The sequence below is a fragment of the Ictidomys tridecemlineatus genome, chromosome 12 (assembly GCF_052094955.1).
Source record: "Ictidomys tridecemlineatus isolate mIctTri1 chromosome 12, mIctTri1.hap1, whole genome shotgun sequence".
Lineage (NCBI taxonomy): Eukaryota > Metazoa > Chordata > Mammalia > Rodentia > Sciuridae > Ictidomys > Ictidomys tridecemlineatus.
Genome location: NC_135488.1, coordinates 24,367,855 through 24,382,888, shown reverse-complemented (window position 1 = coordinate 24,382,888; position 15,034 = coordinate 24,367,855). Strand labels below are relative to the sequence as shown.

Below are 15,034 nucleotides of genomic sequence, written 5' to 3'. Positions count from 1 at the left end.
CTAAAACCACTCTAAAATAATTGTCATTTAAAAAGAAAATATATATATATATATAAAGAAAGCAGGAGACATTAATAATAATTAAGTAAATTTGATAAAAATATGAGTTAAAAACCACCCAAGAAAAACAACACTGATCTATTCTATACATTATAATACAACCTTTCCTCCCTACCTCTCACACACATGAACACTCTTTATGGGAATAAGAAAAATACTTTTTTTTTCCTTTTTGCTCCATTCTAAAAGAATGATTAGGCTGACTGACAGAGGCTGTGGGGAACGGAGATGAGCTAATGGAATTTTTCATCTTTAGTGCAAGGGCCATGTAGCTTTTCGAATGAGACGGCAGTCAGTCATGTGAAATATATAGCAAGGTCAAAGTTAAAATTGGTTCTGTCCGGCTGTGGTCTGAAAAAGGAGGAAGCCAACAACATTAGCACATAAGAGCCATGCCATAAAGACAGGAGAGTTGACTCGCCGCTGCCCAAGATGTCCCTCAGGACAGCGGGTGGGGCTGAGAGTATGGGGGGATGTCAGCGAACAAACACTGAGCTCAGCAACACCGGAAAAGAGCTTCTTATTATCTCTGTGCTCACGGTGCTTCCATTGTACACCTACCCACAGTAGCAAAACTCAAAGTCTTAGCTGTTAACAGAGAATGGTTCCAGGGGCCTGTCCCTATTTTGTAAGTTTACTGTGCATTTTACAAAACCTTCAGGGGCCATGCTGTGTAGTTTGTAGTATGAAGAATGACAGTAGCTTCATAAAGCGCTCAATGTACAGATAACGATGATTAAAGTTTCAGAGGAGTTAAAATACAGCTTATAAATCTACCCTGGAACTGGGTTTGGTGGCACACACCTGTAATTCTAACAACTCAGGAGGCTGAGGCAGGAGGATTGTAAGTTCAAAGCCAGCCTCAGCAACTTAGTGAGGCCCTAAGCAACTTAGTGAGACCTGTCTCAAAATAAAATATAAAAGGGGCTTGGGATATGGCTCCGTTAAGCACTCTTGGGTTCAATCCCTGTTACGAAAAACCAACCAAACAATCAAAAAACCACCCTGGTCAGTGGTCACTGTCTTGGGGAAAACTTTTACACTAAATTGTTAATGGTGTGTGTGGAGGGAGGCAGATCATTGCCTGGTCTCTTCCATCTGCCTAGTAAGTGCCTATTTATTCTCAGAGCCTTTCCTCAAAGCATCACCTCTGCTCTGAAGCTTGCCCAAAGTAACCCCTTCACTTTGCAACAATCCTCACTCTGTACTATGATTCTATTTTTTTTTTTTTTTGTAGTACTGGGGAATAAAACCGGAGCACTCTTACCAGTAAGCTACATCCCCAGCTCTTTTTATTTTGAGACAGGATCTCACTAAGTTGCCTGAGCTGCCCTTGAATTTATGATCTTTTGTCTCAGTCTCCTGAGTAGCTGGGATCACAGGTCTGTACCACTGCACCCAGCTGGATTTTGTCTTTTGTGACTGTTTCCTCAATAAATCTGTACACTTCTTGTCATTCACACACACGCACACACACTTCCTTCATCTGCTTGACAATATTAAAATCTTTCCGTAGTGCAAGACTTTTATCCTTCAGCTACCTAGAATGCTGATGGTGTAAATAATCATGAGGGAAGTGTCATATTGCCACAAAAGTTAGATAACCTGTTTTACCCCTTTCCCTGATAGTTACTCTTCACCCTATCATGATTTGGCTTCAGCCTCTAATGATCCACTGAAAATTATCTGGCAAAGGTCACCTTTCTGTACTTCTTGAATTTTATAGCATGTGCATGTATGCATACAAAAAAGTTGCATTTAAATGTTCTAGAGAACAAGTGCTTTAGGAAGCAGCTGAGTAGCTCTCTAGGCCTCGGTTTCCTCATCTCTAAAAAAAATGAGGGGGCTCAACATTGTCTCTAAGTTCTTGGCCAGCTGAGAAAAGTTACATTATGTTCAGTGCCTTCAGTTTAGGAAAATGGGGGAGGGGAGAAGAATCACTTAAACATGGCTCAATATGCCCCCACAAAGAACTGGCCCCTCAAAGCAACTTTGTGTAAAATATTTTGGAAACTAGGTAGACTCACAGTGCACACCACAATAAACCTAGCTGTGTGAACTTACATCTGCTCCCTCCACCACCCTTGGTCATTTTCCTAGTATAGGTCCTCAAAGATCTACAGAAGCCAAGAATTAAGAGCAGATGAATAGCATTCTGGTAGTCACCATTCAATACAGAGAAACAGATCCAGAGTCAAGGGTTTTCCCACAGTCTATAGATGGCTGTAAGAGGAGAGGCCAAATGCTGCACCTTTTTTTTTTTAAAGAGAGAGTGAGAGAGGAGAGAGAGAGAGAGAGAGAGAGAGAGAGAGAGAGAGAGAGAGAGAGAGAATTTTTAATATTTATTTTTTAGTTCTCGGCGGACACAACATCTTTGTTGGTATGTGGTGCTGAGGATTGAACCCAGGCTGCACGCATGCCAGGCAAGCGTGCTACTGCTTGAGCCACATCCCCAGCCCCTGCACCTTTTAATTTCTCCCAGCAAAATAAAAGTATTGTTTTTAATCTCTTTGAGAAGTATAAATACAGAAAAAAAAATAGGTCAGAACTGGAGTCTAAGTGAAAAACGAAGCATTCTAGAATCTCAAGAGAATCATCAACTCACCAACTTCAGTGCCTTTTTCCAGAGTGAAGGTAATTCCATATCCCTTGAGTCCATCTCCCACATCAGTCTCCAGGACAACATAGGCAGACGAGTAGTCAGGGTCTGTATGCTGCAGGAAAGGTGACCCATACTCCCCAAATGCAAATGTAAGAAACCCAGAAATAACCATGACAATGACACCTGAAACAGAAAATGCAATAAGGGACATGTCAAGAAGAGATCCAATCTGATGGAAGAGTTGACGAACCCCAAAGAAAATGCAGGAGATCTGAATGGACCAAAGGAAAGTCCTGAATGGTTCGCATCCGTTCAACAAATACAATGTATATTTTTTTCCTTTGGTGCTGGGGATAGAATACAGGTCCTGGAGCATACTAAAGCATACCCTGTACCACTGAGCTACACCTCTAGCCCCAGATGTACACATTTTTTTAATGCCAATTTGCAATATAAAAAAATTGGTGTTCAGCTGGGTGTGGTGATGCATGCCTGTAATCCCAGTGGCTCTGGAGGCTGAGGCAGAAAGATCGTAGGTCAGCCTCAGCAACTTGGCAAGGCTCTGAGTAACTTAATGAGACCCTGTCTCAAAATTAAAAAAAAAAAGGTTAAATAAAGGGCTGGAGACATGGCTCAGTGGTTGTGTGCCCTTGGGTTCAACGCCGGGTACAAGGAAAAAAAAAAAAAAAGGTCATCTGCTCAATTTTATATTATTATCATTGGCATTACCGTTATTGTCATTTATGGTGCTGGTGATCAAACCCAGGGCTTCATACATGCTACCAAAATGCTCTACCACTGTGCAATGTCTCCAGGTCTCAGTTCAATTTTAAACCCAAGAATTTCCAATCACAGCTCACTGAACAGAGTTATGTTGGCAAGTAGCTTAAAATTAAACAAGCCAAGGTTTCAGAAAGCTCTTACATAAAATTGGACTGATCTTCACTGCAATAGTTTATAGCAGGGATGATAAATATAACAGTGCAAGTTCAGAGACCACTGGCAGAAAAAGAAGTAAAGCTTCAAGACAAATTAACCCATTTTGTTGTTGTTGTTTTCTATTGTTTTTATTTTTTTTATGGTACTGGGGATTGAACCAGGGGTGTTTTATCTCTGAACTACATACCCAGCCCTTTTATTCTTTTATTTTGAGACAAAGTCTCACTAAGTCACCAAAGCTGGTCTTGAATTTGCAATTGATCCTCCTGCCTCGGCCTCCCAAGTCACTGGGATTACAATTGGGTGCCATCAAGCCTGGCTAGAGAAGAGTCTTAATGGGAGTGTGCAGTGAGATGAGAAAGCCTTGGAGAGGGAAGAAGAGGGCCAGTGCAGGAAGAAGGAGTAGTCAGAAAGGCTGAGGCTGGGAGCTAGACAGACTCACAAGGAAGAGACAGCAGATGGTATGAAATGCATGGAGCATAAAGGTCACTGGAAGGAGAAAAAAACTGAAGGCAATTCCAAGAGAAGGAAGGAAAGAGTAGTCAATTTCAGATTAAGAAGGAAGGAGATGTAAAGGATAAGGCAACAGACCTAGAGCAGGAAGTTTGAGGATGAGAGGAAGAAACCAAAGGGAGCTAGAAAGGTGTGAGGATCAAATTCAGACTCTTCTAAAGGGAAAGCTCTGTCCATGTGGGATGGAAGAGAACCAAAGGAAATAAGGAAGTACTGAAGGAGAAAGGGATATAAGTGGGAGCCTTGAGAATAAATAAGGGAGGGAGAATGGATTAGCTTTGGAGCAGGACATGATAAAGAATAAAGGGAAAGAGGAGAAGAGGTTGGTTTGGAGACAGGTTTGCAGAGATGGGGCCAAGCATATGACTGTCTTCAGTCTTCTCAGTGATGCAGTAGGCAACATCTTCTAACTGCTGGGAGGACAGGACTAGGGATTAAGGGAGCTCACAGATAAGGAGCAAATAAGAGGGAAAATACTGCAAGGAGGTGGCCAGTGGGCAGCTGAGCTGAGATGCGAGCTCACAGCTGTGGGGCTTTCTGGGTGCTTGATGAGTGTTGGGAAGCAAGAAATTAGTAAATACATGCAGGCTGAGTGCTCCAATAAGGGCAGAAAGAAATGATCAGGAACTTCTGCTTTAACAGATTTTGAAGAGAGTTTCAGGACTTCTTTATAAAAATATCAGACTTCTCATCAGGAAGTTTTGCTCTGCTAAATGCTGAAAAGAAGCTGAAGTGCTGAGTTCAGCTGGCCAGAGGGCAAATGAAGCAATCGCAATCACGATGGAGAACTGCAAAGCAGCGTGTTCTGCTAAACACTTGAGACTCAGCACATAACATACACTCTATCTCCTGAGGAGAAATGCTTATGTGTTTATGAAATTGCAATACAGGTATCAGATAATTTTTCCTCACCTAGGGGTCATACACCACTCAGTCCCAGAAACAAATGCTATTTCTTAAACCCTCCTATAATAAAATAGTTTATCATAACACTTCACAAATTCAAAGCTCAGGGCTAGGTCAGAGTTCTTTCTGCTTTCAGTTTCTTCTTATGTAAATAGTAATTATAGCCAATTCTTATTGAGGACCTTCTCTCTGTCAGCTCTTTTCAGGTATCTCATTTTACATGCATGAAGTAGACACCACTGTACTCATTTTATAGATGAGAAAGCCTAGGCTTAGAATGTGTGGTTTACCCAGAGCTGTCAAGCTTCAGTGGGGCAAATGCAGTAGCACTCAATTAAGTGTTTGCACTTTTACAAATCAGTAAAATTTCAAATATTTATTTGGAGGTCCACAGAGGATCATCAACTGGATTTACAAAAAGTCATTTATCATAATATAATTTGTGAAAGGATTTGTAGGAATTTTGAAAAGCAGTAAGATGCTAATGCCAGAATAAGGAATACTTTTTTTAATAACATTATTTAGCATGTTTTGAGAGGACTATTAGAAAATTCTTTTACAAAGAATTTCAGGTTCGTAAAGAGCAGAGAAAAATGTAAAGAACACCAATCTGCCATCTACCCATCTTGGAAAGTAAAACATCACAGTGTGAATAAAGAGTACTTGGGTACCTTTCCTCACCCCATTTTCTCTTCATCCCTACAAGGAAACATTTTCCTAATTTTGGTTATTTCTCACTTTGGGGCAAGTTTCTTTACATTCCCTACATATGGAGTCAACTTTTTCTAGTATGGCCATCTCACCAGAGGAGCAAAGTGGGGCACAGTTCCCGTGAAGACCCTTCTCAGAGGCTGAGGATGTACTCAGAGGTAGAGTGCTTGCCTAGTATGCCACAAGTCCCAGAGATGGATTCCCCAGCACTGCAGAAGGAGGAAAAATCCCCAAAACAAAATCCTGCTCAGAACTTTTATATTTAGGAACACCACTAGAGACAGCTGGGAGGTGGGGGCGCTGGGATAGGGAGAGGGGTCCCTCTGACATTCTCATTAAGGGGAAAAAGCCCTTCAATATTTTGCATAACTCCTTACAGTGACAAAACCTTCCTAACCAAGTTTCTAAGTACAGTAATTTCACGAGTGTTCTCCTATGTGACTCGAGTTTTTTTCGGTGCTTAGTTTCTCATTCCAATGGTGACCCCTTCGTTTCATAGTCCCAAAAGGCACAGAGAAGTTTGGGTCTTCTCCAAGGCACACAGCAAAGTTGTGGCAGGGGCAGGATCACCACTCCAGACTCCCAGCACCAGACTTCCTGGTCTCTGTCACTTCAAATCCTATCAAGTTCTCCTCGGGGAAGCTGTCAGCACTTTTTTTCTCGGGTTTCCTTGGTGGGGACCCTACAAAACTCTTCTGCACTTATTGCATAATAAGCACTCTCCCCTTTCCAAGAAAACGTGAATCAAAAAAGTAAAACCAAGACATTTCAAACGCAGGCAAATAAAATACGATAAATAAGTGGGGAAAAATAAACCGGAAAGGTGGAGAGTTTCTGGCTGCTTCCTCAGAGATAGAAAAAGCGTCCACCTTCCCTGCGCTTCCAGTTCTCACTGTACTGAAGCCAGGTAAAGCCCGCGAGTCGCGGGCCTGGGTGTTGTCCTGGCGGCGCCTGAGGGCGGTCGGTCACGCTTACCATGGCGTCTGAGCCGTGGCCCCCCGAGCGACGTGGGGAAGCGCACGTCCCGGACCGAGAGGCGGGAGATCCTGCCGAGCGCCATGTTGCCGGTGCCAGGGAGCCTTCAGCTGCGGTCGCCCCGCCGAGAGTCGCAGAAGAGCGGCGGGGCGGGGCAGCCTCGCGGAGAGGCGAGCGCTGATTGGTCGCCCGTGGGGGGGGGGGCGCGGCCGCGCACTTGGACTTGGCCTCGTGGGCGCTGCAAGTTCAGCTCCCCCGGATTCGCCCGCTTTTCTCGGAGTTTGCGGTTCAGGCTGGCCCGCGCGGCCTATGCGAGGGTTCCCTCCCAGTCTAGATGGCGCCTGGGGGAGAAGGAGGTGCGTGTCCCACGGGCAGCCCGGCGGAAACCTGCCCCGCCTGGACTGGAAGGGAAGGGACTTGCCAGGAGCCGCGCCCGAGAGGGAGAAACCAAGTTCGACCTGGAAGCAGGTGTGGGCCAGTGGCTTGGCCCCGCTCCAGACAGCACGTCCCCAGGAGGGTAGTGGACTAGAAAATACTATTTATTTATATGTGGTGCTGAGGATCGAACCCAGGGCCTTGAATGGGTGCTCTACCGCTGAGCCATATAACCCCAGTCCCCCTAGATCTCGTTAAACGCCCTCAGTCTTTTTGCCACCGGACAAATTAGAAATTAGTAGGGATTACCTACTCCATTTACAGCTAGTGAAAGAAAGGCACCTGGTATTGGTTGTAAATATATATTGCCAACTCCAGGGCAGCTACTTAAAAAAGTGGGAAAGAAAAGTATAACTGGTATGTTAAGAGAGAGAATACAATCATGTAAAATCCTCAGTTCACAAAGGTCGGGAAAAGAATGGAAAGCAAAAATAGGAACAAAGAACAAAGAAACAAATAAAAATAGTGACACATGTAATAGATATTAATAAAAACTGAATATAAGTGGTCTACATGCACCAATTAAAAGACAGAAATGGCTATGTTAAAACAAATATAGATTACAAGTAAATGGTCCCCCCACCATGTTGAAATTTACTGATATGATAGTATTAAGACATGGGATTAGGAGGTTGTTAAAATCATGAGGACTCTGCCTTCATGAGTAGAATTAGTAAACTTGTAAAAGGATGGGAAGGAATAGCATTCACCGCTTCTTCCTTGTGAGGACAGTGTTCAAGAAGCTCTCTTGGGGCTGGGGATGTGGATCAAGCGGTAGCGCGCTCACCTGGCATGCGTGCAGCCCGGGTTGGATCCTCAGCACCACATGTAATACAAAGACGTTGTATCCGCCGATAACAAAAAAATAAATATTAAAACTCTCTCTACTCTCTCACTCTCTCTTTAAAAAAAATAAATGAAAAAAGAAGCTATCTTGGAAATAGAAACCATTGTCCTCTCCAGATACCAAACTGACTAGTGCTTTTGTCTTGGATTTCCTAGCTCCCAGAACTGTGAGGAGATAAATTGTGTTCTTTGTAAATTATCCAATGTATGATATTTTGTAATAGCAACATAAACAGACTGAGACAGGTAGAAAAAAAAAACATATTGGGCTGGGGCTGTGGCTCAGTGGTAGCACCACTTGCCTGGCATGTGTGAGGCACTGGGTTCGATTCTCAGCACCACATATAAATAAATAAATAAAGGTCTATCAAAAAGTTAAAAAAAATTAAAAAATTAAAAAAGTTACACCATATTAACTCTAATCAAAAGAAAGCAAGTAAGGCTATATTAATTTCACTTGGAGTAGACTTCAAAGCAAAGAAAGATAGTCAAGGATAAAGCTTGAGGCCAGCCTCTGCAATTTAGGGACACCCTGTCTCAAAATAATAAAAAGGGATGGTGATATAGCACAGTGGTAAAATGGTCCTGGATTTAATCCCTAATCTCTAAAAATAAAATTAAACACTCCAACAATGAATAAAAAGAATTACAGACCCCAACCAAGTAGGCTTTATTCCAGGTGTGCAAGGCTAGTTCAATACTGGAAATCAATCCATCATTTAACAGGCTAAAGAAAAAAAATCATGTGATAATAAATGTAGAGTAAGCATTTGACAAATCTAATTTGACACTCATTCATAACAAAAACTCAGTAAACTAGGATTAGAGGTGAACTTCCATAAGTTGATACGGAATATCTACAAAAGCTCCTATAGCTAAAATCATATTTAGTGTTGAGAAGTTTTACCACCAAGATCAGGAAGGAGCAAGGCAAAAATGTCCCCTCTCATTGCTGCTTTCCAGCATAGTACTGGAAGACCTAGATAATCTAATAAGACATAAAAAGGAAATAGCAGGTATATGTGTTGGGAAGAAAGAAATAGAACTATCTTTGTTCCACTGATGATGATTATCTATAGAAAAATTTGAGTCAAAAAACTACTGGAACTAATAAATGATTATACAGTTTTTTCATATAAAGTTCACATATAAAAGTCACTTTCTTATACACTTGTCCCAATGAACAAATGGAATGTGAAATTAAATACAACACAATTTACATTAGCACCTGAAAATTGAAATATGGAATGTTATAATTTCCCTTAAAATCCTCTGTATTCTGCCTATTTATCCCTCCCTCTCTGCTAACCCCTGGCAACCACTGAACTTTGTCTTTTGTTATGTCTTTTCCAGGTCATATGGTCGAACATCCAGTACCTAGTCTCTTTCAGATTGGCTTCTTTCCTTAGTAATATACATCTGCATTCACTCTGTAGTTTTTCCTGGCTTAATATTTCTCTTCTTTGATTTTTAATTTTTTTGGTGGTTGGCATTCAACAAAGGCCCTTATGCAGGCTAAATGTGCATTCTGCCACTGAGCTATATTCCTGGTCCACTCATTTTTTTAACACTGATTAATAATTATCTGGATATACAATGGTTTATCCATTCACCTACTGAAGGACATTGTGGTTGCTTCCAAGATTTGGTAATTATGAATAATGATACTACTTTAATCTGAACATGTACCTTCCAAAATTCAGATGTTGAAACTTAATGGCCAATGTGATGACCCTCAAGAGGTGGAGCCTCTAAGAGGTGATGAAGGTAATGAGGGCTCCTCTCTCATGAATGCAATTAAGGCTCTTAACAAAGAGGTTTCATGCAGCATTTGGCTGTCATACCTTTCTGCCTTTCACCATGTGGGGACACAGCCCTCCTCCCCTCTGGAGCATGCAGCAACAAAGCACCATCAGGGAAGCATCGAGCAGCCCTCATCAATGCTTTGGTCTTGGACTCTCAGCTTTTAAAATTGTGAGGAAGTACATTTTTGTTCTTTATAAATTACCCAGTGTGTGGTATTTTGTTATAGCCCCACAAATGGACTAGTACAACTGCTGTAAACATTCATGTGTCTGTGTTTGTGTGGATGAATATACATTTTCAACTCATTTGGGCTTCTCAGTATTCACCAAGAAGCAGGATTTTTAGAGTACATGGAAAAAGTATGTTCATTTGCAAGAAACCACCAAACTGTCAACTTGATTCTACCATTTTATATCCCATAAGCAATGAATAAAAATTCCTGTTGTTTTACATCTTCACCATCATTTGGTTGTATCAGTGTTTGGGGGTTTTGGCCATTCCAAAAGATATGTAGTGGTAACTTGTTTTATATTTCTCTGATCAGATATGTAGTGAAGCATTTTTTGCTATGCTTACCTATCATCTTTATATCTTCTTTAGTGAGCTATCTATTAAGGTCTTTTGCCATTTCTTAATATGGTTGGTTGTTTTCTTATTGTTGAATTTTAAGAGTTCTTTGTATATTTTGAATAACAAGCCTTTTATTAGATGTGTCTTTTGCAAATATTTTCTCCAAGTCAGTGGCTTGTCTTTTTGTTCTCTTGGCAGTGTTTTTTGCAGAACAGAGATTTTACATTTTAATGTCATATATGGTTACAAATCCACAGAAAGTACAACACTAAAACTGAATCCTAACGTAAACTGTGGAAAATACAAGAGGAGAGACATCTCATTTTAAAAAAGTGGTTAGAAGACAATACTTTCAGGGATCATTTCTACAGTTTGTTTCTAGAGAAATTTGAATGTGTAGAGTATGGGAAATGACAAGAAAGAGATGAAGTGTCCTTTCCTGAGTGTGAAGCTGGCCCTTGCTTTATTCCAGCTGCTATTTGCCACTGCTGACCATTGTTCTCCCTTTGGGGGAATAACAGGAAGAGGACACCATCTGAGTGGTTTCTGTTATGATTTTGGTAAAAAGAAGTTAGTATATTACCCTGATACGAAAACAAAGGTTACAAAAAAGCTACTGGAACTAATATTAGGTTTAACAAGTTCACAAGATACAGGGTCTATTTATTTAGGGTGAGGGATTGAACTTAGGGCTTTTCCAATTTATATTTGATACACTAGTTATCAAGAATTGGAAATTGAAATAAGAACTTAATACATCAAGTCAGGTGTGGTGGGGTGTGTCTGCTGTTCTAGCTATTTGAGGGTCAGAGATAGAAAGATCACTTGAGTTCAAGGAGTTCAAGGCTAGCCTGGGCAACGTATTGAGACCCTGTCTTAAAAACAAAATCAAAACAGACAAAAACCAATGCCTCTTACAAGTGCATAAAAAGTATGAAATACTTGGGACAAATTTAACAAAAAAATATGCAAGATCTGTATACTGGGCTGGGGATGTGGCTCAAGCGGTAGCATGCTCGCCTGGCATGCATGCGGCCCGGGTTCAATCCTCAGCAACACATACAAACAACGATGTTGTGTCCGCCAAAAAATGAAAAATAAATATTAAAATTCTCTCTCTCTCTCTCTCTCTCTCTCTCTCTCTCTCTCTCTCTCTCAAAAAAAAGTGTTCCTTCCTTTCTTCTCTACTTTCTTCCTTTTAAAAAAAAAGATCTGTATACTGAAAACTTTTTTTGCTGAGCAAAAAGAAGACCTAAACATGTGGAGAAATTTCATATTATTGGGAAATTCAGTATATATTTGATGATATGATGCAATGTAATTGAATCTCCAGAAGGATTTTTGTTTGTTTTGGTGGTACTGGGGATTGAACTCTGGGGCTCAGGCATGCTGGGCAGGCCCTCTACCACTGATCTATATCCTCATCCCCTACTCAGGAGGGGTTTTAAACAAAGGTTGACATTTTAGTTAATTCTAAAATGTATATGGACAAAAATATGTGTGGAAATTTAAATAGCCAGTTTTCAAGAGGAACAAAGCTGAAGAACTTAAGCTATTTGATTTCAAGACTTACATGAAAAAATTTCTAAAAATGGAATACAAACTAAAACTAAGAGTTAAAATGATAAGACTTGTAGAGAAAGCATAAGAGAAAATCTGTGAATTTTTGTAATCCACGTTTTTTTTTTTTTTTTTTTTTTTTTTTTTTTGGTACCGGGGATTGATCCCAGGTGCACTCAACCACTGAGCCACATCCCCAACCCTATTTTGTATTTTATTTAGAGACAGAGTCTCAGTGAGTTGCTTAGCACCTCACTTTTGCTGAAACTGGCTTTGAACTCTTGATCCTTCTGCATCAGCCTCCTGAGTGGCTGGGATTACAGGATGCACCACAGCGCCCCATTAAGCCACATTTTCTTTTTTTTCTTTTTTTTTCTTTTTATTATTTTTTTGTAGTGCAAGGTGAGCACTCTACCGCTGAGCCATAACCCCAGCCCCAAGCCATATTTTCTTATGATACAAAAAGCATAACAGGAAAAATATGATAAATTAGACTTCATCAAAATTGTTTTCTTGTGTAAAAGTCAGGGTAAAATCAAGCTGCGGATTGGGATAAAAAGATTTGTAAAACATAATGTGACGAAGGACTTGTACCCAGAATGCTGAAATGACAACTCACTACCAAAAAATGGGTAAAATGTTTTAGAGACACCTCATCACAAAAGATACATGAATTTGGGCTGGGGTTGTGGCTCAGTGGTAGAGCACTTGCCTAGAACCTGTGAGGCACTGGGTTCAGTCCTCAGCACTGCATGTAAATGAATAAATAAAATAAAGGTCCATCGAACAACTAATAGAAATATTTTTAAAAAAGATACATGAATTCAAAATATGCTTAAGACTCTTAATATGTTAATCATTAGGGAAATTAACACTAAAACCACCATAACAATACTATATCTACCAGAATGGTAACAATTAAAATGGCTAGCAAAAGCAGGTATTGACAAGCATGGGCTCTCATACATTGCTGATAGGAGTACAAAATGGCAGACTCTTCAGAACACAGGTTGGCAGTTTCTTAGAAAAGTTAAAGTTAATTGCACCATACAACTTGGTAATCTTACTCCAAAGTATTCAAGAGAATTTAAAGCCTACATTTACAGTAAAAACTTACACTTGAATATCCATAGCAGCTTTATTCATGATAGCCTTAAACTGGTGAAACATTCACCGAGCATATGGATGAACCTCAAACGTATTATGCTAAGTGAAAGACATCAGACATAGTGATTACATATTATTCCATTTATCCATAGTGACAAAGTACTCAGTGGTTGCCAGGGTTAAGAAGTGAATGGAGAAGACTCTAAAGTGACATGATGGAATTTTCTGGTATGACAGAAATGTTTTATATCACAATTGAATGGTAGTGGTTTTGTGACTGAAATATTTGTCAACTTATCTAAATGTGCACTTAAAATGATAAGTTTGGAGCTGGGGTTATGGCTCAGCAGTAGAGCGCTCGCCTCCCACATGCAAGGTCCTGGGTTCAATCCTCAGCACCACATAAAAACAAATAAATAAAAGTTATAAAAATGGTGAATTTTATCATATATAAATTATAAAAAAAAATTTAAAGTTCTCTTAAGGATCCCTCAACCTCTTTGAATTTGCTGATTCTAAGTTTGAAATCTCTGGAATTGTACTTGAAGAATTTCCTCTTGTATTTTCTTAATACCTTTTTTTTTTTTTTTTGGTTCTGGGGATTGAACCCAGGGTTACTTTACCACTAAGGCACATCCTCAGCCCTTTTTGAGACAGTGTGTAACTAAGTTGCTGAGGCTGGCTTTGTGATCTTTCCTGCCTCAGCCTCCTGGCAAGCCATTCCAGGCAAGCATCACTGCACCTGGCTTTTATTTTCTCTGGACTAGGTTTCTTTAGGCTCTAAGAGTTTCTTAAAATTTCTACCAGGCTGGTTCTACCCTTTTCTAATTTCTAGCAAGTTAAGGACTACAGAAATAACCAATTATTACAGTTCAGATATGAAATGTCCTCCAAAGGCTCATGTGTTGAAAGTTTGGTTCCCACTCCAATACAGTGGTGGAACTTTTCAGAAGTGATTGGATCACAAGAGCTCTAATCTCATTAATAGATTAATCCATAGCTGAATGGACTACTGGGAGGTGGTGGAACTTGTAGGAGTGGGACATTGTTGAACAGAATGGATCCTTGGGAGTGTGCCCTTGTGTTCTACATCTTTGCCCCAGTCCCTTCCTCCCTCTGCTTCCTGTCATTGAGGTGAGCAGCTTTGCTCCAGCATACTCTCTTTACCATGATGTTCTGCTTCACTGTAAGCCCACAGAGATGGGGCCAACAACTGTGGACTGAATCTCTGAAACCATGTGCAAAAATACATCTTTCCTTAAAATTGTTTTTCTTAGGTATTTTGTCACAGCAAGGCATATATTCACTTGCCATCAGTTCCATAGTATATTCCCTAGTTTTAGGAGACTAAAGCTTCCTTGAAAATAGTACAATTATTAGTAAATGGAATTTGATAATCTTTAAGGAACACATCACTTTAAATATTAATTTTTATTAGGATAACTGTCAATCATTTTGGCTGCCAACTTTTACCTCTTATTTCTGCCATTCATATTATTAAAAATTGTCTAGAGGCACTTTTTTCCTTTGCATTTTCTAAGTCCTCCAGCTTCCTCAAATTAACTTGACCTTTAAGGTTTAAGTGAAGCTCTTCCATGTATGAGTGTTATCCAGTGTTCCATCAAGGATCTCTGAAAAGTACTTAGTGAATTTCTTTTTCTCATACTCAATCAGCTTTTCTTTTTGCTGAATTGTTTATTTCTTCACTGCTTTTAAACTACAGCATGAAATCTACCCTTTCTTGTACTTAGTAATTTCGTTTCTGACCCATAACTTGTGTACCCCATTTGAAGGAAGGAGTAAGAAAGACCCAGCATGCACCTTAAAATTGAATATTCAGCATCTCTTTCTAAGAGATCTGGGGCCCTTTTTTTGACCAATTTTAAGGGGCCCATTCTTGCAAATAATTTTTACACACCAAGATATATTTTTTTTCTTTTTATACCATTTCTTTTTCTTATCACCTCTACTTCCTATTCCTATTGTTTTCATCCATGAATTGAA

At 40.1% G+C, this 15,034-nt stretch overlaps 2 pseudogenes across 1 annotated transcript in view; one reads left to right on the top strand and one right to left on the bottom strand.

The window, feature by feature from the left end:
• The window catches only part of LOC144369121 (mitochondrial enolase superfamily member 1-like), a 30,192-nt pseudogene extending 23,287 nt beyond the window's left edge, over positions 1 to 6,905 (bottom strand). The window contains exons 1-2 of the transcript XR_013428575.1: positions 6,707 to 6,905; positions 2,666 to 2,845 (exon numbers count right to left, since the gene is read on the bottom strand). The product of XR_013428575.1 is annotated as a mitochondrial enolase superfamily member 1-like (transcript). The remainder of the gene's footprint in view (positions 1 to 2,665; positions 2,846 to 6,706) is intronic.
• A 3,798-nt stretch (positions 6,906 to 10,703) lies between these two features.
• On the top strand, positions 10,704 to 10,907 carry LOC144369635 (small nucleolar RNA U3; annotated as a pseudogene).
• Positions 10,908 to 15,034: the final 4,127 nt, after the last annotated feature.